Below are 25,864 nucleotides of genomic sequence, written 5' to 3'. Positions count from 1 at the left end.
CTGCCGAGCAGAGAGCCCGATGCGGGACTCGATCCCAGGACCCTGGGATCATGACCTGAGCTGAAGGAAGAGGCTTTAACCCACTGAGCCACCCAGGTGCCCCTATGTATCTGTTTTTATACCAGTACCATGCTGTCTTGGTGATCACAGCTTTGTAGTAAAGCTTGAAATCAGGTAGCGTGATGCCCCCAGTTTTATTTTTGTTTTTCAACATTTCCTTAGCGATTTGGGGTCTCTTCTGATTCCATACAAATTTTTGGATTATTTTCTCCAGCTCTTTGAAGGATACCGGTGGAATTTTTATCAGAATAGCATTAAAAGTATAGATTGCTCTAGGCAGTATAGACATTTTAACAATGTTTATTCTTCCGATCGAAGAGCATGGAATGATCTTCCATCTTTTTGTGTCTTCTTCAATTTCTTTCATGAGTGTTCTATAGTTCCTTGAGTACAGATCCTTTACCTCTTTGGTTAGGTTTATTCCCAGGTATCTTATGGTTCTTGGTGCTATAGTAAATGGAATCGATTCTCTAATTTCCCTTTGTGTATTTTCATTGTTAGTGTATAAGAAAACCACTGATTTCTGTACATTGACTTTGTATCCTGCCATGTTGCTGAATTGCTGTATGAGTTCTAGTAGCTTGGGGGTGGAGTCTTTTGGGTTTTCCATATAAAGAAGCATGTCATCTGCAAAGAGAGAGAGTTTGAATTCTTCATTACCAATTTGGATACCTTTTATTTCCCTTTGTTGTCTGATTGCTGTTGCTAGGACTTCTAATACTATGTTGAACAAGAGTGGTGAGAGTGGGCATCCTTGTCGTGTTCCTGATCTCAACGGGAAGGATGCAAGCTTTTTCCCATTGAGGATGATATTTCCTGTGGGTCTTTCATAGATAGATTTGATGAAGTTGAGGAATGTTCCCTCTATCCCTATACTTTGAAGCGTTTTAATCAGGAACAAATGCTGGATTTTGTCAAATGCTTTTTCTGCATCAATGTGGTTCTTCTCTCTTCTCTTATTAATTTGTTCTATCACATTGATTGATTTGCGAATGTTGAACCATCCTTGTAGCCCAGGGATGATTCCCACCTGGTCATGGTGGATAATCTTTTTAATGTGCTGTTGGATCCTGTTGGCTAGGATCTTGTTGAGAATCTTAGTATCCATATTCATCAGTAATATTGGTCTGAAATTCTCCTTTTTGGTAGGGTCTTTGCCTGATTTGGGGATCAGGGTAATGCTGGCTTCATAGAAAGAGTCAGGAAGTTTTCCTTCTGCTTCAATTTTTTGAAACAGCTTCAGGAGAATAGGTATTATTTCTTCTTTGAAAGTTTGGTAGATTTCTCCAGGGAGTCCGTCAGGTCCTGGGCTCTGAAACTGGAGCTCAATCACAAGGAAAAGTTCCGAAGGAACTCAAACACCTGGACGCTAAAGACCACCTTGCTTAAGAATGCTTGGATCAAGCAGGAGATCAAGGAAGAACTGAAACAATTCATGGAAACCAATGACAATGAAGACACTTCGATCCAAAACCTATGAGATACAGTAAAGGTGGTCCTAAGGCGGAAATACATGGCCATCCAAGCCTCCCTCAAAAAAATTGAAAAATCCAGAACACAGAAGCTGTCTCTACACCTTAAAGAACTGGAGAATCAAAAACAAATCAAACCAACTCCACACATAAGAAGGGAAATAATCAAAAGCTTCTGCACAGCAAAGGAAACAGTCAAAAAACAAAGAGGCAACCCACGAAATGGGAGAAGATATTTGCAAATGATAGTACAGGCACAAGGTTGATATCCAGGATCTATAATGAACTCCTCAAACTCTACACACATGAAACAGGCATACATATCAAAAAATGGGCAGAAGATATGGACAGACACTTCTCCAATAAAGACATACAAATGGCTATCAGACACATGAAAATGTTCATCATCATTAGCCATCAGGGAGATTCAAATTAAAACCACATTGAGATATCACCTTACACCAGTTAGAATGGCCAAAATTAACAAAATAGGAAACAACATGTGTTGGAGAGGATGTGGAGAAAGGGGAACCCTCTTACACTGTTGGTGGGAATGCAAGTTGGTGCAGCCTCTTTGGAGAACAGTGTGGAGATTCCTCAAGAAATTAAAAATAGAGCTTCCCTATGACCCTGCCATTGCACTCCTGGGTATTTACCCCAGAGATACATATGTCATGAAAAGAAGGGCCATCTGTACCCCAATGTTTATAGCAGCAATGGCCACGGTCGCCAAACTATGGAAAGAACCAAGATCTCTTCAACGGATGAATGGATAAGGAAGATGTGGTCCATATACACTATGGAGTATTATGCCTCCATCAGAAAGGATGAATACCCAACTTTTGTTGCAACATGGACGGGACTGGAAGAGATTATGCTGAGTGAAATAAGTCAAGCAGAGAGAGTCAATTATCATATGGTTTCACTTATTTGTGGAGCATAGCAAATATCATGGAGGACAAGGGGGGTTAGAGAGGAGTAGGGAGTTGGGGTAAATTGGAAGGGGAGGTGAATCACGAGAGACTATGGACTCTGAAAAACAATCTGAGGGGTTTGAAGTGGTGGGGGGTTGGGAGGTTGGGGTACCAGGTGGTGGGTATTATAGAGGGCACGGGTTGCATGGAGCACTGGTTGTGGTGAAAAAATAAAGAATACTGTTTTTCTGAAAATAAATAAATTGAAAAAATTAAAAAAAAAAGAAGAGAAATAATCAAGATTAGAGCTGAGTTCGATGAGGTAGAAACCAGAGATACAGTAGAATGTATCAATGAAACTAGAAGCTGGTTTTTTGGAAGAATCAATAAGATCGATAAACCATTCATTTTTTACATTCACTCTTTTTTAATTTTTATTTTGGGAAAGGGGATAAAGTTTGGATTCAATTTACAACACTTTATAATTGTAAATATGTGGCATCAGCCTAAACTATTTACTAGTACCCTGTGGGTTTGCATTAGGTGTCATTATATTTATGGATTAGATTTTTCTTTTCAAGTTAATTCCTCTTCAAAATGGTCATAAGAAGCAAAAAGTCAAGTTTCCTACTTTCTCCAGTTGATAATTAGGTTTTAAAAAAGAAGATGATACCAAAAACTGGCAATTACTTACGGCGATATATTTGCATTTAAGCTTTCATTCTCTCTTACTTGTCACTGCTATATGTCTACCAGTTAAGTGAAAAATAAAAAAAAATCAAAGTGAAACCCTTAACTTGAAACTCACTAAAGCAGTGAGCCAAGCAGGGAAATGAATAAGTAATACATGAAGTTTCAGGTCATATTATAATACATTTAGAAAATTCTATGTAACTTCCCACTGGACATCTCTACTTGAATGTCTCAGAGATATTTACATGCATAAAATTGAGATTTTTCCTCTTCCCTCCCCAGACCTGCACATCTTTTCATTTCTCCCTGTCTTGCTCAATAGCACCATTAGATACCTAGTTACTTAAGTTAGAAGGCTAAGAATTTTCCTTGTTCTTCCCTTTCTTCTCACCTGCACAAACTCTCTCCACTTTGCTCCTCAGCATTTCTTGAATTCTCCCCCTCCTGACTGCAACTGCTTTATTTCAGACCACAACTATTTCCTTGCCAGACTTCAACAGAGGCCGCAAGATAGATTCCCATGCTTCTGATCTTATTTTTATCCAATCTAATCTCCTTGTAAAAATAATCTTTATTATGCATAAATGTGACCATGGCATTTTTTCCGCTAAGAATCCTTCAGTGGCTTTTTAAATTTCAAGTTGATGTCTTCAAAAGGTTTATAGCATGTAAGAATCTTTCAAATCGTAACAACCCCTACCTCCCAAGCCTGATCTCTTGCCCTCACATCTTTAGTCCCCTAATTAGTCCATACTTACCTTCCTATCCTTATTACGTCATTCCCTATTTTCCTTCTGAGCCCGTGTACATGATTTTCTCTTAGCCTAAACACATCCTCTTTTTCTGTTTAGTTAACACTTATTCCTCCCTCAAACTATTATGAAGATTTTTTTGACTCTCTTGTTACCCTTCTGAGTTTCTGTGCATTTTCTATGAATTTCCATAATATCTCAAATGTGGTTTTATTAGCTTGAATCATGAATCATGATTGACTTCTGCCTACATATCCTGAACCCAGACTGTGTCTTTCATATTGTTTCCTCTAATTTCTAGCATTGTATTTAATACACAATTCAAAATCCAAATGTCTTTGTTGAATGAATGAGTGGTTGAATGAAATAAATCAGATTAATTTAAAACTCATTTAATTTGTCTTTGTTTTGTTGTTAGGAGGTTTTTCTAGCAGTGCAAAAAAATTCATATGCAACACAATCAATATATCTGCCTGCCCTGTTGACAAAGGAGTCCTACTTGAAGCCATTCTATAAAGACAACTATCATATGATCTCCCTAATATGAGGAAGTGGTGATGCAACATGGGGGCTTAAGTGGGTAGGAGAAGAATCCATGAAACAAGATGGGATAGGGAGGGAGACAAACCATAAGTGACTTTTAATCTCACGAAACAAACTGTGGGTTGCTGGGGGGAGGGGGGTTGGGAGAAGGGGGGTAGGGTTATGGACATTGAGGAGGGTATGTGCTTTTGGGTAAATTGGAAGGGGAGGTGAACCATGAGAGACTATGGACTCTGAAAAACAATCTGAGGGGTTTGAAGTAGCGGGGGGGTGGGAGGTTGGGGTACCAGGTGGTGGGTATTATAGAGGGCACAGCTTGCATGGAGCACTGGGTGTGGTGAAAAAATAATGAATACTGTTTTTCTGAAAATAAATAAATTGGAAAAAACAAAAAACAAAAACGGATCCCTTCTACATTGTATACCTTACCACTTGCACTGCATCCCAAGCTTAAAACCTGAGAAGTATCTTTGACTCTTTTTCTATTGAATTGTTCAGACCTAATATTCAGTAAGTCCTTTTGATTCTATCTCCCAAATATCTTTTGGTGGCTTATTGAATATTGGGTCTATACCTCTTCCCTTAATTCCAACAGCCACTGTATTCGCTCCTGCTCATCATTTCTCATGGAAACTTGTCCCCCTAAAGACTTTCCCTTTCTTAGTTCTCACCCCTGGGTAAACCAAAAAAAATAGACTTGTGCTCTGTTGTCATAATTGTAAAATAGAAGCATACTGATATCATTTCATACTTAAAATAATTCAATAGTTTCCTCATACTTGAAATAATTCAAAAGTTTCCTCTTTCATGCAAGGTAAAGTCAAAATTTTTAAAATAAGATATGACAGAGAAAATGCCATAATCATACCAAATCAATTTCATTTTTCTTTTGGGGACAGGGCTAAACTCTCTCTCAGTTTCCATTACTGAGAGATGACAGTTCAACTTTTGTAGAACTTGTATCAATGCATGGGTAAACAATATGACCTCTGGTGAGATTCTGGAGCTGTTCTGTGAAATCATCTAGATTTACGTGCAGTGACTAATACATTTGATAACCACAACATTGTGCTTAAGAACATGAGTCCCTAAATTAGCCGTGAGAGTCATGGCTCTCACCTCACTACATATGGGAATTCAAGCAAATCATTTTCTCACTCTAAATTTAGGTTTCCTCTTCTGGAAAATGGTAACTATTTCATTGGACTATTTCAATTTGAACATATAATTAGAAGTCAGTGAAAACTGCCTATTAAGTATAGAACAGAGATAATGGTTCTTCCTATGTACAGAGTTGAAGATTAAATAAGATGATTTGTGAAAAAGTATTAAATATAATACTTGATACAATTTATGTGCTTAACTAAGTTAATAGATGTGACTATTACTATTATTATTATCATCAGTAATATGAATTTCACTATTGAAATTCCTGACAAGGTATTGGATAATACTGACTTTAATCTTATTATAACTTCAAGCAATTCTAAATCTTAAATCATGGCGGTCCTTCAACTCTCTAACAAAATGCTGCCTATATGAATGTTATCTATTTTTGTTTTGGATGGACAGGGAATGCAGAGAAAATACTGACCATTTAAATCTTCAAATATCACCCTTCGTCTCCCCCCCAAATTTGTGAATAATTAACAAAATGCAAATTTCTTTTTGGCTGTGGACCAAGAGGTAGGAGGGAAAGTTAGTCCCAATAATGCACAAACTGACAACTGTTATTTGAATGAATGAAATTTGCTCTGTATGCCATATGTCTCTGTTACAGTTGGCAGTGACTTTAAAACCCCAGTTATATTTGGTTTATTTTGCAACTGGTGATTTGATATCATCTCAAAAAGCTATAATCTGAAATATAAATATATATGGAGAAAAAGAAAAAAATGGATAGTATGCTGTTTAAGTACATATAAGAAGATATTTTAAATCTACTTCAGACTCTGATATTTCTAATTTTATGAGTCAAGAGACTTAAACACTGTCACAAGTACATGATTTTCACTTACAGGTATATTATAGCATACTCAAAACTACAATTGAATTATGAATAATAGTTGTGATTTTAGAAGCTGAGAATGAAAATGAAATAGTATAATATTTACTTCTCCTTAGAGTATATTTAGTCTAGTTAAAACGTGCTGGTATAGATTTCAGCAGGTAATAATTGACTATACTTTAAGGCTGGAGGCAAAGCCCAAGGTGCCAACTCAAGCAGGTCATTAACACACTGGAAAAAACGCTCACAGGATATATTATGTCTTATAATTTGTGCATTTTATACATTATATTCATTTTTGAAGATGCTAAAACTACTTGGGCTAAATAATACAATTTGGCATAACTTGATAATTTATTAATATTACCTTATAAGTTGACCATTTTTCTGTCTGTTATTCTTTCATATTTAATTTTTCTCTCTCCTATCTACCTTATTTCTTTCACTAATAATGATTACTATCGAGTTGCTTCCACACCATAATTTTTAGATGCTATAAAGCCTATTAGGCAAAAATACAATATTGCATCTCACAAAAGTTTAGAAATTTGTGTCCACACTTGCTAAATGTGTATTGTTGATTGAATTACAACTCAAGTTTTTAGCATGTTTACCAAGAAGCCAATCTATTAAATATTTTAAGAAATTAGAGAGCTATATTTCTTAAACATGAAAACTTTGTCTACAAAATTAAACTTATTAAATACTTATTGAAAATAAATCTTCCTCCTGCTACTCTCCTTTATATAGTACTGACTGGGACCAGTTTTTTACTCTCTCTCATCTTTGCTGGAGCGTCTTGGAGATTTTAAACTTCTTTCAACTCCCTTTCCTGGAACTTATGATTGTTTCATCTGTTTATGAAATCAAGCCTTTCCTCATTTGAAGTCTCTACCTTTCACTTATTCTTGCACACCTGTATTCCCTACTACATCTCAGCATCTTCAAGCTTTCCTATCTTCCTCAGGGACTTTAGCACTTGGCTTAATTTTTCCCTAAGAGGTCACAAGCAAATATTTTCTGGATCCAGGTATCTAATATAAATATTGTGTGTGTTAATTGTCATTAAAAGGAGTTATAGAGGAGTGTCTCTCCTGTTTTGCTCAGTTGGTTAAGTATGTGACTCTTGGTTTTGGCTCAGGTCCTGATCTCAGTGTTGTGAGATCAAGCCCCACATCTACTCTGTGTTCAGTAGGAAATCTGCTTGAGATTATCTCTCCCTCACCCTCTACCCTCCAGCTTGTGCTCTCTCTCTCTCTAAAAAAAATAAACAAATATTAAAACAAACAAACAAACGACCCAACCAGGAAGTTGTAGAGCCTGTAGCAAGGACATAGGGCACATCCCATCTAAGCACATTCAAATTTAAAATTTATACTTTTCAAACTAAACAGGGGTCCTACTGTTGTGTACCAATTTCTAAATCCTTGCCATGGGACAAAGCATAAAATCCCTAGCATGCCCTATACCACCCTTTAACATCTGGCCCTTGCCCTTAGACTCTGCCCATCTTCCCACCATTTTGTGATACACACAAGAATCCAGATGCACTGTAATTTTCCCATCTACCTCTCTCCGTCTTTTCTCTGACTTTGACTTTTTTCAAACTCATCTCTTTGCCTACTTTCTCATTCCTAGCAAACTCTTCCATACCAAGATCTCTTAGAAAACTTCTCAATCTTCATGACATTGTTCAGGTTTTACAACTTTTGAGAAACATTCACTCAAATCAAGTAAGTGACCTATAACACAATGGCTGTACAACTATTACAGATTTTATCGAATTATTTATGTATCTTTGACATCCCCCAAAAGACTGGCAGTTCTTAAGTATGTGAATGTCTAGTTATAATCTTAGAATATTTTGTTCTCCTTACTTTTCATCTAGATATAGACATGAGTCTTCTGTATCAATTACTTATACCTTGTGCTGGGAGGTTTTGTTTGCTTCCTATGAGAGAAGAAGGTGAACCACAGTGCCATCAGAGACAGTTACTTCTATCTTCTCAGTTAGCTTTCGTTAGCTTATACATATGACCTCAAGGTTATAAGATAGCTGCTCCACTCCCAGTATCACAACCATATTCTGGGCGGAAAGAACTAGAATGGCAGAAGGTAAAAGAGAATATGCTGATGGGGTTAGTTCTCTTTAGAGTTTTTTTTTTTTTTTAATTCTTAAATAATCAAATAGTTACTCCCAATTCCATACACTTGGACAAAATTATGTTACACGAACACTTCTAGGTACCAGGGAGAGTTAGGGAATAATAAAATTTTAGTTGGGTCCATTTGCACCCTGAATAAAATTAGGCTTTGCCCATAAGGAAGGGAAGAATGATTGCTGGTTTCTTTACATGTTTTCTAGTTGTCATGGTTTAACACTTCTTTGTGGCCCTCACAGGGCCTTTCCATACAATAAATTTGAATAAATGTCTATAGATCAATAGATCCATTTGGAGAGGAAAATCTTGGAAAAACAACAAGAAAATACCAGGTCAAATAAAAAGAAATATGCAGGAAAGTTTCACTTTCGGAGAGCATTTAGAGTATATAGAAGCATAAGCTTATTTCTGGAAAAAATGGCACACGGAGTATGAACACCAAGTACCTAGTGCACTTGTACATGTCATACTGAGTAAAGTCTCTTTCTGGAGTCCCACAGTTCATTATGCTTGGTAGCATTGCTGTTCAGGAGAGTCCTATGCACACTAGATTGGCCTATTTCCCATTTTCTCACATGTGTCTTCTTTTCTTTGTGACATCTAGCTAATTTGTTACTAGCCAATACGTGATAATGGATTAATACCATATCTTGTCTAAGTAACATATTAACACATTAACAGAGGTATTTGAAAATTAGGCTTTAACACAGGAAATGAGTAAATCTCAATCCCTGGACAGTTCCTTGGCAGAAATAGCTGTGGAAATGGGTGTGATTTTTAACAACTTCAACTCTGTGACAAGATAATATTCATACTAGGTTGGCTTGCTTTGTTCCATGAGATATCCAGGATGGTTGACTTTATCTGGATTCTCTCCTCCTTGCTGCAGTGGTATGTTTAGGTATAATCTTCAGCAGTGCTAGACTTTTATTGGCTGTGTGCAACCATTTATAAATCACAATTAAGGAACCTCCTTAACTTTCTTCTCTTATGCTCTTATGTACAGAGTGTCTGGAAAACATACACAATTTTATTTTTAACCTACTCTTCATTCCTTGGACCACCATGGAATAAAAGTTTCCTGATGATTTGCCCTTTTCTGGGACCTCTTCTCCTTACTCAGTTTGTTCCAGACACAAAAAAGCTGCGTGCTCTGAATATGATGGACAAAGCCCTGATAAGCCCTGACCATGAGTTCTCTGCCTCCACACCTGCATTTGGACAATCATAACACATAGGTAACCAGTCACCTAATGTCCAGACTCTCATTTTTAATCTCTCATCCCCAGGGTATTTGAGAATTTCCTGAAACAAGTATCTGAAACACATTATTCTCCTCCTTTATACTCTTAAATGATCTCAGTTGTTTAAAATATTTCAGCATGGTGTTCAAGGTGTTCAAGTCTAGCCTCTAAAATCTACAGAGACAACAAATAGATTAGTGGTTGCTTCGGGAGGGAGATAGGGAGGTGGGGATTTATAGTAAATGCACATGAAGGAATTTATTAGGTGATAAAATGTTCTAGAACTGACTTATGGTGATGCACAACTTGGTAAATTTGTTTAAAAAACATACTAAATTATTTTTTCACTTAAAATGGGGGAGTTTTGTGATATGTAAAATATGCAATATAATTATTTCTTTTTACATGTGCATTGCATCTTCATAAGGTGATTCCTCAGAAACTGACATTTTCTGCTACTTTTAATTTAGATATGTCCTTGAAAAACCACATGGAAATGGATTTCAGTGAACTTGATCAAGGTTTCTTTCAAATCTGTGAGTTAGGTTAGGGGGATTTATGGACAAACGTAAAGGTTGTTATTAGTGAAGACCATTTGAAATGAGGGCATAGATACCTCCCTTCAAATTTCCTTTCATCTATTCATGTACAACCCCAGATTGTTAAAGTCTTCTTTGCCGGGGAAATTTTCTGAAGACAAAAATGAGTTAAAAAATATTTAAGGCAAATATAAAAATAATGGCAGAGAAACTTAGGGGACATAGTGACTGCCTCCACCTCTCTTAGCTTTAGGGTTAGAGTTTGAAAAAGACAGTAGCCCTGAGACAAAATGTGGATTATGACCAGCAGGAGAGTGTTTTTCTCATATTCCCTTGACCTCCATGTCCACAGTAAGTTCTCATCAAGAATCTAGGGCCCGGACTAATTATCACTAAACCAACTTCCTCTTTTTGGAGAGGAACTTATCATTGAGATCACAATGTTACATAAGCAGGGAGACCTAGACTTAATATGTAAGCACAGATATTTGGATATCAAACGGTTTGTTTTTTGTAGAAAAAAAAATAGATGCTAACAGTATCAGTACACATTGAGCTGTTGAGTTTGAATTCCTCCAATCTGCAGTCCATTCTTGCTGAACAGAAGAGGTAATCCTGGAAGGCACCTTGCCTTCCTGATGGATGTGGTACATGGTTCCAACTTAGAACTTGCCCTTGAATTTCTCAGCCTTCAGAGCTTGCAGGTCATGAAATGTCAAGAGATTTGCAGTATTATTGCAGGAGAAAGCACCCTGTTTCTCAACAGTAATTTCTTGGTTCCCAATAAGGATGAGCAATAGGGACCACAGGGTTCCTTCCTTTCCAGTGATGAGACACAGAAAGAGTTAGGCACTTTCTGGGTAGAGTGAGCCAACTGAGAGAGCTTTCTAGACAGAAGTTTCATAACTTTATAACCATCTATCTCCAGTTAGAGGTTAGATGGAAAGGTTTGGTACAGTGACCTGCTAGAAGCCTGTAACTATTTTTCTCTATTCCTTAGCTCATATAGAACTCTCAGAAGTCAGTCTTACATAACTACATGGTCCAAAATTATTTTTGTTTTGGAGCTTTGTGTCAGATTATCCATTATCTTTTTTATTAAGAAAAATAAAACATTTTGCTAAGTAATATCTACAATAGCCATGTGCAATGCTTTTACACTCACATTCCTTTCTCATTCTACCTGTTTTTTTTTTCTTTTTTTTTTTTTTTCTGGCATTTCAGAGTGTAAAAGCAAGCTCCACAGCACTATACAAATGATAAATATCATCCCGCATTCCTCTCACTCCACATTTCTTTGCTAAACCTCTAAAAGCACAAGGTACCATTTTACAGTGGCACTCTGTATATTGCTGGCTCTGACACATCTTCCCTGTTTCTGAGAGAAACACAGGAAGATAACAGGGCATCTTTTCTGGGACCATTATGTGTCTGGGGGGAGAATATCCAGAGATCCTCTGTAACCCCTAACAGTGCATTGTCCATGAGTGTAGAAAAGCTATCTTTCTTGATTAGGAGGTACTTTCATTTGAATGGTCTCACATGTCCTCTTATACACACAGGCGGCACTTATATTCCTTTATGACTGTGACTACTGGCTGTAACAATAAACAGGATTTTATTTTGTTGAACAATTCTCATCATTGCCAATATTGATTCCCTTTTATAGTATAGAATGGCACAGCATGAGATGTTTGGAAGAGGGTGATTAAATATATACACAACCTTTTGATTCTATTATATCCACTTCTAAGTGAAGTGGAGAAAGTGAAAAAAGAAAAAAAAAGACAGAGAATAAATGTGAGAAGGTACAGAAAAATGCAGGTAAAAACATGAAGATAAACACAGTTTGAGACATTTTCAATGTTGAAAAGTTTGGAAGAATGGTTTAAATAACAGCTTTTATTTTATGACTTACACAGACGTTTACTGTTTTCTTCCTAGAAATGCGATATTATGTTCTGTTAAATTAAACTATCTGGAATGTCTAACAGTTATTTTTTAACCTCAAAAAAAGAAATACTGATCTATAAACAATAATTTAAGTTCTTATAATTATAAATTTATAATTTTTTCCATAATTTTGGTCACCTAATCTAATATCAAGAAGCGATAGCCAATTTTATTTTTATAACTGCAAAAATGTTATTCAAAAAGAGACAACATAATTTTGTGAGAATGTGTTTTTTGCCACACAGAGGAAACAAATATCATAGTGGGTAAAAGCCATTCCATTTTGGAGAGGCACGGTTTTGCTTATGAAAGCATGAAACTTCTCAATCTTATTTTTCATAAGTAAGATTCCATTGCAAAGTTGACTAGAAGCTATGCTGTGAATAATTTGGAAAACCTGTCTTATTTCTTTAATCCTAGAGAACATTTGTCACAGGTGCATTTGCTGTGCATTTTCTATTCTGTTTTATTTTTATTTATCATATTTATACATCCTTTTTGGATGTGCCATTGAGTTTCATGGTTAAATTACTTAGTAGAAGTTCACTGGATACATTCCAAAATCTAATTACTTGGCTTAATTGAAACACATTTAGATTTGTACTGGGTGGCATTTTCTTATACCACAGATAATAGTTCAGTTTTTCTCTTCCAAGTAATCCTCCTCCCCAAACCAAGCACACACATCTACAAGTAATTGAGCTGTGACTACCTCCTGCTTATAATTACCAGCAAAACAGAGAAAAATCACAGATTCTCTCTTTCCTGCAGTGTTGCTAAAGGAACACCTCAACCTTAGGGAAAGAAATTTCTTTGGTGGAATTTGAAAATAATGAATTGTCAAGATGCCATAAATACAATGAAAACAAATTTCTATTTTGCTTCTAAATATGTAAGCACTTTTTGTGAAGTTTGCTCAGAGTGATAGTTTAAAAATATTTCTTATAAACAAAGATGGAACATTGTCTTTTGACATTTAATATAGCATATGGAATTATATATATTCCCTAAAAGAGAAGGAAGGAAAACATGTAAAGTATTCCATTATGGTTTAAAATTTTACATTTTGCATTAAAGAAGAAACATGTAAATTATTACTTAAGGAGATGGGAATGGAGAAAACTATAAAAATCATAATTAAATAACTGCAAGAACTAAATACACAAGTCAATTTGGATAAAACAAACTTTGCTAAAGACCAATTCTTATATGGCTACAGTGATAGTCAAAACTCTCTCTTTTAAGTTTCATGGTAACATTTTAAGATTGTTGAAACCAACCTCTTATAACTGAAAAAAACAAAACCAAACAAAACCAAAAACCATGAAGCTCAGGAAGTTCAGAATTATGTCTACTTCAAAACTTTCAGAGTCAGAGTTAGGTCTACTATTTCAAAGCCCAAGTTCTTTTTACTACATTATGTCAGAACTGATCCAGCTATTATCTGTCCAAAACATAAGACCTCCCAGCCTCAGTTGAAGGACATGTTGATCCATGTTACTGCATAGATATTTGTTGTGTATTTGAAAAGGTTGATTACATGGGAACTAATAAATATAAGATATGCATAAATTACATATTTCACTTTAAATGAAACCACATAAATGACTATTAATTTTTCTAAGTCCAAGGCCCTTCCTTTGAGTTCAGGTTAAAAAAAAAAAAAAAAAAAGCTTTATGTTTTCTGTTTTGCCTAAACCATATGGATAATACATTGTGTAAAATTTCAAATATTTGGTTTTTCAAAATGAAATAAGAATTGAGAATACTTGAGAAAAAATTTAAATATTTTCCCTTAAATTTTGTGAATTTCCCCCAATTCATATTGATTGTCTTACTGCATCAAATTTGGCAGCCTAATTTTTTAACAACTATCTTCATTTGAAGTTTTCAAAACGATCAATTTAAATTTAACTGGACCATTAAAAGTAATTGCAGTTATATATCACTGGTTCAATTTCACTGGTGTATTTAATATTTAACTTATGTGATGTAATAATAGGATAATTTTCATAAATAGATGTAGATAAAAAACAAATGACTCTTGCTAGGCATGCAAATTCAATTACTAGAAGAAAAAAATGCGAAGGTATATAAAAGTGTTAACCATGAGCATTAATTTACTATTGTTATCAACTGATGTACTTTACCAGGGGAATGATATCAGTTTATATAATGAGTCAGTTAAGTAGAGGTCAATTAATTAAAATATATAGAATATAATAACACAAAAAATGAGTTCATTAACCTAATGCACTTTTAGATATTAATTTTATTCTCCATATTCATTATTAATGCTAACAGAAATATAACTAATATCATGAAGTTAATGTATATAATAGTTTAAAGAAAGAAGATATTTAGTATATGTTGGATACCTTCTATATGTCTGTCTTTTTTTAGGCATTACCTAATTTTATACTTGTGACAGGTTGAAAAGAAATATCATTATCAGGGTGCCTGGATGACTCAGTGGGTTAAGCCTGTGCCTTTGGCTCAGGTCCTGATCTCAGGGTCCTGGGATTGAGCCCACGATGGGCTCTCTCCTCAGCAGGGAGCCTGCTTCCCTCTCTCTCTCTCTCTCTGCCTGCCTCTCTGCCTACTTGTGATCTCTGTCTATCAGATAAATAAATAAAATCTTTAAAAAAATCATTATCTTTAGTTTGAGCAAATGGCGACTCACCAAGGAAAGTCATAGAGCTAGAAAATTCAGAATTGGAGTCTATGTTTCTTTTGGACCAAAAGCACTAAAAATTCAGTAGGAGTTCATCTAATATTTACTTTGTTCTAAGTATTTCTCTAGGTGAGTTGATAATAATAATAATAACTGCAAAGACTTTTGCTCAATGGAGGTTTCTTGTTAGACTAAAATCAGAAATTAAACAAGTTAAAGAAAAATAATTTTAGATAGTAATGATACAAAAGAAAAAATACAGTATGATATAATAAGTTTTGAATAGAATAGGCAATATTACATAAGGTACATTCTTAGATTTTTTTTAGAAAAGATTTTATTTATTTATTTATCATAGAGAGAGCACAAGCAGGCAGTGGCTGGCAGAGGCAGAGAGAGAAGCAGGCTCCCTTCTGGACAAGGAGCCCGATGCAGGACTCAATCCCAGGACCCTGGGATCATGACCTGAGCCAAAGGCAGCGGCTTAACCCACTGAGCCACCCAGGCGACACTTTTCTTAGAATTTTTTAAAAATGTTAAAAACAATGAAAATAATGTTTATGGCATTGAAATCTTTGTTTTGGAAATATTATTAGGGTTATTAAAACATTACAAAATTTCACTACTTAAGTGCATTTTAATATATTACCCTCAGTTAATAGTATAAAACAAGTGATATCAAATTTCTTAATGTAGTATAGCCAGATAAACACTATTCTAATTTGTGCCAAAGTTGGAAGCTTTATTTTCTGTGATATTGTGATTTATAATAAGAAATATATATTTGGTCTTTGTTTGCATTTCTGGCAGAGCTCCCAAAACCTTTAGTTAGCTTAGACTTTCCTAAATAGTGAGAGATACAAAGGTATCTTTTGTTATATTAATGAGGTGACTTTTGGACACCACCTAAGGAGGTGGAGTTGCCAGGGGAACCAACCACGTGATTGGGGTTATGAACTTTCTGTTCCACTCTTTGACCTCCCAGGAGGCAAGAGGGGAATGGGGAGAGAAGTTGAGTGAATTACCAGTGGCCAAACATTAAACCAGTTACGGCTATGCAGGGAGGGCTCCATTAAAAAAAAAAGAGAGAGAGAGAGAGAGTTTGAAAACCTTCTGGTTGGTGAACACTTGGAGATGTGGGGAGAATGGTGCACTTGGGGAGGTCATGAAGGCTCTGCACTTTTTCTTATACCTTACCCTTTTCCCATACTTTGCCTTATGCATCTCCTCCATCTGGCTGTTTCTGAATTATATGTTTTCATAGTAAAATGGTAATTTAGTGAGCAAATGGGTTTGCTGTGAGCCACAGAACTCAGCAAAATTAATTGAAACCAAGAAGGGGACTGTGGGAACCTCTGTTTTATAATCAGTTGGTCAGAAGTGCACACACGCACACACACGCACACACAATGGAATCGATATCCGAACACCTAAAGATTTTTATATTAAAATTTGTGATAATTTCAGGTTGAAATTATGATTCTGGTAATTAATATTTGCAGAATGTTTTAATGGATAACTAGGAAATTGAGGACTGAACAAATTATTGACCACATTTTTAGGGTACTGTATGGAACTTAAAGTATTTTGCCTAGTGTTAAGCAGGGTCTCCTGTTTGTATTATAGGCCCCTGATGATGAGAAACTTTCACTATTATTATTAAAAATTAAAATCAATCAAAAAGAAGGAACTCCTGTCACATGATGTAATGTGGGTGAACCTTGAGGACATTATATTAAGTAACGTGAGACAGTCATAAAAAGACAAACACTGTATAGCTCTTCTTATATGAGATGTCTGAAGCAGTCAATTCTTAGAAACAGAAAGTAGAATGGAGGTTACCAAGACCTGGGAACATGGAGAATGGACAGTTTTGTCTAATGAGTATAGAGTTTCAGGTTTGCAAGGTGAAATGTTCTGGATCTCTGTCACAACAATGTGAATATACTTAATACTACTACTAAACAACATACTTAAAATGGTTAAGATAGTAAATTTTATGTTATATTAGAAAAATTTGTTATATGTAAAAGTTGTTTATCATAATAATGAAATGAAAGCAAAAAAATTAAAATTACAATCAAAATTATAACTGTGCAAATAAATCCTGGATTTAATTCCATAATAACTAAAGAGAGGTAAGAGATTAACACCCATAACAGAATATATTTTCTTGGCTAAATATTTGGGTAAGATCTATAGTATAATCTATTGGAGTTCTAACAAACTGAAATGGATCTTGATTGCCATATTAGAAATTTTATTCATTTTATTTATGTGATACTATTCCAAGAATTAATAACAGAGCTTAAAATTACTGATATTTACTATACTAGTCTGGTATATACCTTTGTTAACTTAAGCCAAAAGAAACATATGAGAAGTCTATTGTGTAGGTCACAGAATCAGTGGGAAGGCTGGTGACTAGGTTCAGGAAGGAGCTTGAAGGACAAGGCAAGAGCAGAGAACACTACAGGAGCATGCAGCTTTGAATAGCAATACTTCTTGTTGCTGCTGGTGCTGATGTTGCTTCCATGGCCCTGATAAATCTGGCCATTTATTATCATACCACTGGAATTTTAGTTTTATTCCAGGAAAAAGCATTGACGAATTTGTCTCTGAGATTATAGTCTAACAGTTTTACATTACATTCTGAGCCCTCAGAATCCATCTTGAACTGTACTCCATGGAATGTTGACAAGTTGCTAAAATATAATTATTTCAAAGATATGACTTTACCTTTGAAGTTATTAGTTATCATCATTGTAGAGTAGTTGATATACAATATTATATTGGTTTACAAACAGTGATTTGACATTTATACACATTATGAAATGATTACCACAATAAGTCTAGTTACCATCTGCTACTACACAAAGTTATTACAATTTTCTTAACTATATTCCTTATGCTGTAATTTACTTCTCCCTGACTTGTTTACTTTAGAGCATGATGTTTGTATCTCTTAATCCCCTTTATTTATTTTGCTTAATCTCTATTCCCTTCAATGTTTGTATTATTATTTTTTAAAAGTGTTCCTCTGGATGAGTGCTGGAATCTGGAGTTACGACTACAGACAAAGAATTGTGGAGAATGGGAGATATTTGGAGTAATGGCTTCTCTTTTCAAGGAAACGGCACTAGCCAAGGTTGTCACAGAATCGTCAAGCCAGCAAAATAATCTTTTGGAGAGGAAGGATAAACTAATTTGAGTTTCAAAATACTTCAAGTCTCTTTAATAAAAATTCAAAAAAATTCAAGTCTCTTAAATCTCTTATATATCCCATTTTTAATGATCAATATTTAATTCCCTCTCCACAAATGTCTTACATTTAACATAAGAGATACAATGAGGTTGGGGAATAATTTTATTTTAATTTTTTTTAAAGATATACTTATTTATTTGAGAGAGGGTACGTGTGCACACACACAAGAGAGGGGGAGGGCAGAGGGAGAGGCAGAGCGACTCTCAAGCAGACTCCACACTGAGCAAGGAGAGCTCAATGTGGTGCTTGATCTCACAACCCTGAGTTCATGACCTGAGCTAAATCAAGGGTCAGGTGCTTAACCACTGAGTCACCCACTCACCACAGCCTCCCAATGTTAGTCTCTTTTAGTGAGACTCTTTGACTCATTTTAAAAGGAACCCAGAAAAAAAAGGAACCCAGGATGGTCTTCTGTTTCAATCTTTACCTTCAACTGAGAATTTAGGTTTCTGATCCTATTGTTCTTAAAATATGTGATGGAAAAGATGGAAAATGATCATTTTCATTTCCTCCTACCCTTCGTACATATTAATTGCCATACTGATTAATTACCAAAGACTTTTTTTTCCCATGGGCAGTTTTTTTCAGATCATTCATTACCCCTATGTATGGTGCAGAATCACACATCTCTATCTTTAATGCTGATTTGGTTGTTCACTGCCTTCAGTCCCAATGTGTCAGAGACAAAGTCCAGATTTCTTTATGTCCTTAGATGTCTGTTCTTAGGAACCACTTCAATTTCTATACTAGTCACTCAATTACAAATAACAGAAACAAATTAAGCAGAAAAAGACTTTTTTTTTTTTGGAAGGGTTTCATGTCAACCATAGAGCTAGGGAACCAAGCTTGAGCAACAGCCAATGCAGGTGAGGCACAGCCAGTAGGGTACCACAGGGACAATGTGGATCCCATGTTGCTGTGAGCCAGCTGGATGTTGGCCATTGCCCCTGGCACTGCTATCAGTGCAGCCTCAGCTTCTATTGTATTCATTTTAATGGTCTCACAATTCCATTTCATTGTGTCTGCCTTGCAGATATACTACAAGTGTGCACACTTGGTAATTATAAAAGATACCACTTGATCATGACTTACTACATACTATGTGCTAGACATTTGCTAACATTTTGATATTTATGTCTCATCTAAATACTGTTATCAAAGTTGAATTGTCTTCCATTTGGATAAGAAATTTGATTCAGAATTTAAGTAATTTTCAGGAAAAAAAAAAATAAACCATGTAATTGATACTGGCATAGCTGTGTCTGAACTTCAGTTCTGTCAGACTCCTAAATTGATGGTCTCTCATTTTACCTCTTCCACCACTGGCTATCTTCTCTGGCTTATTTTTACTTTTGTTTTTGGAAGTAAACTGGCTTTCCTGGTGTTTTTGTACTACAACATAAGATAAATCTTTGTGTTTTCTTTGGCTTTAAACTAGTCCTGCTTGGGTCTATTGTTCTGTCTATTATGGATGATACTATATTCTTCTTAGGTGCAAATTTTCAGGAACAAACTGGTTTAAAAAGGAAGCAACAAGCATCATAAAGAACATTATTAGGAAAATTATACAAAGCCCAACTAATTTCTTATACTTGCCTGCTAGGGGGCTGGGAGATACCACCTGATACTAGTTAGAATGGCCAAAATTAACAGGACAGGAAACAACAAGTGTTGGAAAGGATGTGGAGAAAGGGGAGCCCTCTTACACTATTGGTAGGAATGCAAGTTTTTGCAGCCACTTTGGAAAACAGTGTGGAGGTTCCTCAAAAAATTAAAAATAGAGCTACCCTATGACCCTGCAATAGCACTACTGGGTATTTACCCCAAAGATACAGAGGTAGTAAAAAGAGGGGCCATATGTACCTCAATGGTCATAGCAGCAATGACCACAATCACCGAACTGTGGAAAGAGCTAAGATGTCCTTCAACAGACAAATGGAGAAAGAAGATATGGTCCATATATACAATGCAGTATTATGCCTCCATCAGAAAGGATGAATACCCAACTTTTATATCAACATGGACAGGACTGGAAGAGATTATGCTGAGCAAAATAAGTCAAGCACAGAAAATCAATTATCATATGGTTTCACTTAGTTGTGGAGGATAAGAAATAACATGAAGTACATTAGGAGAAGGAAAGGAAAAGTGAATTGGGAGAAATTGAGGAGGGAGACAAAGAATGAGAGACTGTGAACTCTGAGAAACAAACTGAGGTTTTGGAGGAGAGGGGGTGGGGAGATTAGTGAGCCTGGTGGTGGGTCTTAAGGAGGGCACATATTGTGTGGAGCACTGGGTGTGGTGCATAAATAATGAATCTTGGAACACTGAAAAAATAAAAAAAAAAATAAAAAAGACCTAAAGGGCTTAAGGTTATGCTTACATATTTTTGGCTAAATTATAAAATTTCCTTTCTAAACACATTGCCCCAAATTTATCTTCAAAAACAAGGAAAATGGATTAAAACTTATTATAAAAATGATTAATTAATTAATTATTTAAAAAGTAAGCAACAGGCATCATAAAGAACATTATTAGGGAAATTATACAAAGGTCAACTAATTTATTCCAATTGCCTGCTAGGGTGCTGGGCAAGGTACTTGGGTTTTATCCACTCTGCCTTGCTTCCAACCAGGAAATGGTGCAGGATATAAATAAATGCAATTTTGGTTCCATGAGAAAAAATAATAAATTAATAGGATGAAGAAGATTAAAGCTTGACTATTTGCGAGAGAAGAACTCTAGTACAACTTTCACACAAAAATAAAACAAGCCTAGAACTTTAAGTGACCATGAAGTGTAATCAAAATACAGGTGGTGGTCAAACGTACAATGGCTCCTGGGCAAGGCAATGAACCCAGCTCAAAGGTTATAGACTTCATCTGTCCCAAAGGTTTACAACTCCATTTTGTGGAAGTGTAATTTAAGTGAGACAGATGAAACAGAAAGAGAAAAAAGAAGAAAAGAAATGGCAAAGAAGGAAAGTTCAACTAATCTTGCTCTTATTTTAAAAAATAATCTATACACCTTTTATTCCATGACATTTGAAGCATCACCATCTTAGTGTGCCTAAAATGTACTTGTTTTGGAAATTTATCCTCTACTCTACTAAGTTCTGGACCTTTAAAAAATAATATGATATAAATACCATAGTAACTAAGTAATATCAGGAGCTGTTTGTATTCATACAGACTGTTTGAACATCATCTCTACCACTGACAAGCAGAGTGATCCTGATTGGGCCTCAAATTTAGTTTCTGCATTAAGCCATTGTGTTTGTTAAAAAGAAGAAGTGAGATAATGCCTGTAAAATGCTTATATTGATATACAGCATATGGTTGAGATTTCTCAATAAATGTTAGCTGTCATCATCGTCATCATCGTCACTATAACAATGACCAAATTAACAATTTAGGCCAATTGCCAATATCATTATTTAATGGCTAATGACTAAAATAGTAGATAGAACAAAGATAGTTTCTATCTGCATTCTTGTTACCAAAGAATTGAAGCATGAAACAAAAATCAAAGTGTTAATCAATACAATGAGAGAAATAAAGTTTCATTATTAACAGAGAATAAAATTACATACCTTAAAATAGAAAGAGAAACAAAAAGAGTAAGTTTTTTTCATGAAGTAGCCATAAATAAACCAGTTTATACATTAGTTTTGGGAATTCAGTCATCAGTTTTGAAAAATAATTTCTTATGTAATTTGATTAGATCTACAATATACTAAGATTAATTTTGAAAGAAGACATTAATAGCCCCTCGACAAGAGGACAACTATTGGAGGAGATTTTGCTTTATGTGTATTAATTTCTTTTTTAAAATAAGAATTTTATTGTGAATTTACAATTATTTGGGGGACTCAGAGAGAAGAATAAGAGGAAATTCTAGCCCATGAGTAACAAAAAGACATAATAGAAATTCATTAACAATAATTTAGTATGACTCTGGACCAGACTAAGGAAAGGCAGTAACAACATTCCAGGTTAAATAAAGATAGTAACAATAGTAATGAATCAACATAAAACATGGAATATCAAAAATAATCTGCAAAGTAAGGGGATAAACTTAGTATACAAAGAAGTCTGGAGAGAGTATTTATAGGTTTAAAAATTACTTTGGAAAAACTGAAGCTATCTTAGGTACACCTACTTTATGTTTTCAAAGAAATTAGAGATGCAATAATAAAGTAAGAAAAAATGTGAGATAACTGAGTAAAGGGAAAGAGAACTTTCTGAGTTAAAGGAGGAAACAACTAGGACCAACTTGTCAGATGTCACAATATATCAAATGAAATATCTCAAGAGAGTCTTGATATAAAAGAAAAAATTATCTTAATGTACTAGCAACACATTAGTATTAGTAGTATATAAAATTTTAAGAAGTAAAATAAAGAATACTATATAAGTGGCATATAAGCCCAATTTGAAGAAGAATAATAAAATGGACATTTATATGTTTGTACCAAGATAAATAAATATTGGGGTGCCTAGATGGCTCAGTGGGTTTAGACTCTGCCTTCGACTCAGGTCATGATCTCAGGGTCCTGGGATTGAGCCCCGCATCAGGCTCTCTGCTCAGCAGGGAGCCTGCCTCCCCATCTATCTCTCTCTGCCTGTCTCTGCCTACTTGTGATCTCTGCCTGTCAAATAAATAAATAAAATCTTTTTTAAAAAGATAAGCAAATATGAAATAATCAGAGACTCCAACTGTTCATGGACCCTGTTCATGGTTGTATCTGCCTCTCTGTCAGAAGTTATCATTATTCTGAATTTTATGAAAATTATTTACCCCTCTTTTTTTTTACTGTGTTAGCACTACTGTAAGTATCTGTAAGACATTTATGATTTAGTTTTGCTTGTTTTTTACATTGCTATAAATGAAATTGCATTCTGTGTGTATTTCAACAACTTACAGTTTTACTCAAACCTGTGATTTTGAAATTCACCCCTGATGATGCACAGAGCATCAATTTGCCCATTTCTCATTTCTTTATGTATTCCTCTCCATGAATACACCTTTCATCCCTTCTTCTGTTGAATGGAAATTCAGATTGTTTCTAGCTTTCCTTTGTTGTTGCATCTCTCTTTTTCTCCCTCTCATGCGTGCACACACACACACACACACTTGAAATTACTGGATGAAAGAAAGAATATATACTTCCTCGATAATGCCATTTATCACCTATTCCTTGTTCAATGGTCTTAATTCCCCACCCTATCTCTTACTTCGTAACTGATTATGCCCATCACCACACAAATATACTGTAATCTTTCCTATTTTGAAAGTAGTTTCTTAAAATCTCACATCCTTACTCCTGAAACCAATATTGCACTGTACATTAAGTAACTAGAATTTAAATACAAATTATCGCTTTTGTTTCCTTTGCCTTTGGAGACATATCTTGAAAGAAGTTGCTGTGACTGACATTGAAGAGGTTACTGCCTATGTTCTCCTCTAGGATTCTGATGGATTCCTGTCTCACATTGAGGTCTTTTATCCATTTTGAGTTTATCTTTGTGTACGGTGTAAGAGAATGGTCTAGTTTCATTCTTCTACATATAGCTGCCCAGTTTTCCCAGCACCATTTATTGAAGAGACTGTCTTTTTTCCACTGTATATTTTTTCCTGTTTTGTCGAAGATTAATTGACCATAGAGTTGAGGGTCCATATCTGGGCTCTCTACTCTGTTCCACTGGTCTATGTGTCTGTTTTTATGCCAGTACCATGCTGTCTTGGTGACCACAGCTTTGTAATAAAGCTTGAAATCAGGTAACATGATGGCCCCAACTTTATTTTTGTTTTTCAACATTTCCTTAGGAATTCAGGGTCTCTTCTGATTCCATACAAATTTTAGGATTATTTACTCCAGCTCTTTGAAGAATACTGGTGGAATTAAAACAACATAAAATCTCATATCCTTTGGTCCAGATAATGCTCCATTATTCTTGTTTCTTCTATATAGAATCTTCTGGAAAGAATTATATGTACTTACTATTCATTTTTATTTTATTTTTAAAGATTTTTTAATTATTTATTTTAGAGAGACAGAGATAGCAAGAGAAAGCACAAGGAGGGAGGGGAGGGAGAACAGGGGAGGAGAGGGAGAAGTGGGCTCCTGCTGAGCAGGGAGCCTGATGTGGGGCTCAATCCCAGAACCCTAGGATCATGACCTGAGCTGAAAGCAGATGCTTAACCCACCGAGTCACCCAGGCACCCTTATACTTACTATTCTCTAGTTCTTCTCTGACCTTATCACTTTAACCTATTCTAGTCAGGCTTTTGCTCTCATTTCTTCAATGAACCTGCTTATGAACGTCACCATGACATTAAGGCTAGTGGCCAGTTCTCACTAGCAGCATTTGATACAGTTGATTATCCCCTCATTCATAAAGCATTATCTTTATTATTCTTCCATGTCACACTTTCTTGGCTGCCTATTTTACTTTGCTATTTCTCCATAATATTCAAAAATTTTCCAACTTCTTAAAGTTGTAGCATCCTAGTGTGCTACAGTTCTTGCCTTTTTTCTCTCCTTTATGTTTGGTCCCTTTTTGTCTTTATATAGGCACATGGTTCTATCCTTTATGTTTGGTACCTTTTTGTCTTTATATAGGCACATGGTTCTAATTGTTGTTTGTATGCTAACAATGTCCTACTGTATATCTTTAGTCTAGACTACCTCTCACTGACTTGGAGACCGAAATACTGAAATGACTTGATAACATTTCTAGTCAATGTCTAATAGGTATTAGAATGTAATATGTCTAAATTCACTTTTTTTTACATACCTTTCTTACCAACTCCTTCCTCATTAAATATATGGTCACTTTAACCTTCGGTTGCTTGACCTTTATGTTATCCTTGATTTCTCTTTCTTTCAAGCTTCATCTTATTCACTTGTCAACAAATCTCAGTGGTCTACCTTTAAACAGAATATGAATACTTCTTACCACTTCCGTCATTATTGTCCTGGATCAGGCCACCAAACCCCTTCAATCTCTATTTGGATGTCATATTCTCTGTGAGTTTTCTCTAAACATCTTACGTAAAATTTCAACAACCAGTTGACATCTGAGTAAACATACTAAGTGACATACTGAGTACAACTCAATAAACATCTGAGTATTCCCTTGCATACTACATTTTTCTCTTGCATTTATCAATAACTACCATGCTATATATTTTGCTTATTCATTTTGTAAATTGTTTCTCCCTTTTTATAATATAAGTTCTGGAGTGCCTGGGTGGCTCAGTTGGTTAAGCATCTGACTCTTGGGTTCAGCTCAGGTCGTGATCTCATCAGTTGTGAGATGAAGCCCTGCATGGAGCCTGCCTTAGTGTTCCACACTCAGTGGGGAGTCTACTTCAAGATTCTATCCCTCTGCTCCTCCTCCCACTCACTCTCTCTCTCATTCTCTCTAACTAAACAAGTCTTTAAAAAATACAGAAGTTTCATGGGTAGGGGTTTATGTTGTTTTTGTTTTGGCTGAATATACAGGGCCTAGTATATTGCCAGTTGTATATTATTGCTAGAAAACTCAGTTGAAATAATGAATAACTGAATAAATGAAAT

The sequence above is a fragment of the Neovison vison genome, chromosome 12 (assembly GCF_020171115.1).
Source record: "Neovison vison isolate M4711 chromosome 12, ASM_NN_V1, whole genome shotgun sequence".
Classification (NCBI taxonomy): Eukaryota; Metazoa; Chordata; class Mammalia; order Carnivora; family Mustelidae; genus Neogale; species Neogale vison.
Note: the sequence above shows the minus strand (reverse complement) of the source record.